The sequence below is a fragment of the Ornithorhynchus anatinus genome, chromosome 1, assembly GCF_004115215.2.
Source record: "Ornithorhynchus anatinus isolate Pmale09 chromosome 1, mOrnAna1.pri.v4, whole genome shotgun sequence".
In the NCBI taxonomy this organism is placed as follows: Eukaryota; Metazoa; Chordata; class Mammalia; order Monotremata; family Ornithorhynchidae; genus Ornithorhynchus; species Ornithorhynchus anatinus.
The window spans coordinates 95,506,013-95,508,870 of NC_041728.1; the positions used below are offsets into that span (position 1 = coordinate 95,506,013).

Sequence of the window (2,858 nt, forward strand, 5' to 3'; positions counted from 1 at the left end):
AAACATCTGTGTAGAGTACAGGGGTGGAGAAAGGCACGCTATAACTCAGACATCTAGAAACGCGTCTCTCCCCAAAACTGGCTCCTAGAAACACCACAAGGAGAGTGGCCAAAGGCACAGGGTCAAAGATCTGCTGGAAACCGTGCTCAATGTGAATATCCTGAAGGCAAGCATTAATGAATGTGGTACTCCTGCTGTGACCAGTGAGTGGAGGAAATAATAATGGAGATTGAAAGGCATTCTGCATTTGACCTCCTGCAACCTTGCCGTTTTTCAGTAGAATTCGATAGGGATCAGACACATCTGCTCCCAATCGCAAATGTAAAAAACGACCTGTAGCTCTAAGGTCGGAAAAACATAAACTCGTGTTAAAAGACTGACAAAATAGCTGTACATTCAATACCATGATGTAATGGGCCAACACGGGTGCGGTAATGATGGTGTTTTGGAGCATGCACTGGGGATTTTGAGATTTCACTTTCTGGGACATGTAGAAAAGGGTCATCCCATTGTATGATAAATATGGAGTTGGTTTAATTGAATGACAAAAGGAGTCTCATTTGTATCTGTAATCAGGAGACCGTAGACTGCAAGCTACAGGAGTCATCTTTTTTCTACACTGCCAACTGCCAACATTGATGTGGGTTTTCTGAAAGTTAATCTGAAGGACATTCAAAGAAATTCAGGCAAAAATCCGGGCTACCCAAGAGAGCTGAGAATACAATCCAAGGTGATGGGGAAACGTTCAAAATGCACTCACAAACGCAGGCATCCCTCCTCATCTATCAATATTTATTTGCTACTGGTCCAAAGGCAAGTTCATTCAGAGAACCTGACACTGCACTAGGGAAATCTAATTAATGTTTCGTGTGATTGTGGGATAGGATTTTGGGTCTGCGTTCGGTGGTTCGGATTACATTGGGAAGTTTTGACTGAGCTTCTTGTTCAGGTCTTCAACTCTAGTGCTTGAATGGCTATTCACAGTAAATTATCTCTTGCTCTTATTCATCTCACCAGTGCCCACTGCCCTAGCATCTGGATCCAATCATCCAACAAAGTGCTCTGTACACAGTAATGCAATGCTCTGCATACAGTAGATGCTCAATAAATACTATTGATTAACTGATTGGCTCAAGCGCCCATTCAGAGGCCCAGGTTACTGATTAATGCCAGTAGTTCTCAGTTTGCAGGGGCTCTGTCCCTTGTATATTTTAAAGAAAGACAGTATATTGGGTCACTGTAAAAATAATAATAATAATGTTGGTATTTGTTAAGCACTTACTATGTGGAACACTGTTCTAAGCACTGGGGTAGATACAAGGTAATCAGGTTGTCCCACATGAGGCTCACAGTCTTAATCCCCATTTGAGGTAACTGAGGCACAGAGATGTTAAATGACTTGCCCACAGTCACACAGTTGACAAGTGGCAGAGTCAGAATTCGAACCCATGACCTCTGACTCCCAAGCCCGTTCTCTTTCCACTGAACCACGCTGCTTCTCTGAGGTTCATTCATTCATCCTTCATTCATTTAATCGTAATTATTGAGCAATGTGTGCTGTGCAAAGCACTGTACTAAGCAATTGGGAGAGCACAATATAACAACAGACACATTCCCTGCCCACAATAAGCTCATCACTTATAGCAACAATAGCAACAACAATAACAGTTATGATATTTACTAAGTGCTTACTATGTGCCAGGCACTGTACTAAGTGCTGGGATGAATGCAAGTAAATGGGGTTGGACACAGTCCCTGTCCCACATGGTGTTCAGTCTTCACCCCCATTTTACAGATGAGGTAACTGAGGCACAGAGAAGTGAAGTGACTTGCCCAAGGCCACACAGCAGACAAGTGGTAGAGCCAGAATTAGAACCTATGACCTTCTGACTCCTAGGCCCGTGCTCAATCCACTACACCATGCTATTCCTCCTCCCAGTGGCTCAGCCCGCACCCTAAACAGTAAGCCCCAAGACATTCTCCAAAGCCACTGTCCATTCCATGAGCTGGCCTAGTCATGGCTGACAGTCTGGAGAGGTGGATTTCTGACCTTGAAGCAGCTGTGATCTTCGTGCCAGTGGCACAGACTCGGATCCCATCACCAGTGTTTGCAGGGTTGGCAGTTCTTCCCTACGTGGTACTGGTTTGGTGTTGGTCAAAGATGAAGGCCTCCAGCAATCATTCTATCAATCCATAATATTTCTTGAATGTTTACTCTGTCCAGAGCACTGTACTAGGAGCTTGAGAGAACACACAACAACAGACTTGGTAGATTTGTTGTTCTCCCTCCCCCACAAAAACCTCACAGTTGAAAGGGAAGAATAGACATGAAAATAAATTACTGATGAGGGAAGGAGAGTGTATATAGATAAGTACTTATGTGCTGTGCTGCTAGGGGCTGTGTGAATATCAATTTCCTAAGGGATAGAGCACCTCTCAGGGTCATTCCTGGAGAGTTTCCAGTACTCTACCAGTCTTGACTATGGGAGGGAGAGTCAAGCAGAGGCCTGTCCTTTCCATTCCTAGCTTGGGCAGTGGCTAGCAAGTGGAAGGCAATCTATTACAAGTCAAAATTCACCTGTGCTGGGCAGCAGTGGCATGGGACAGAGTCAAGGGTGGAGACTGAGGTTTACTGCGTGGAAGGAGGCAGTGGTCAACCACTGTCGTATTTTTCCCAAGAAAACTCCGTGGATACACTACCAGAATAATTGCAGATGGAGTGGGGCGTTCTGGGGGAGATATGCCTATGGCATCGCTTTGGGTTGGACAAATTAGATTTAGTCCAAAGGGATGAGGACAGATTTGTGGAGGGAGGGGGTGTGAGACAAAGAAACAATATCAGAGTGACCCCATTCTCT

The 2,858-nt window shown here is 44.8% G+C and overlaps 1 non-coding gene across 1 annotated transcript; it reads left to right on the plus strand.

The window, feature by feature from the left end:
* The first annotated feature begins 2,430 nt into the window (after positions 1–2,430).
* Positions 2,431–2,568, plus strand: LOC114817314. Its single transcript, XR_003765176.1, has one exon. It is a non-coding gene; the product is annotated as a small nucleolar RNA SNORA7 (small nucleolar RNA).
* Positions 2,569–2,858: the final 290 nt, after the last annotated feature.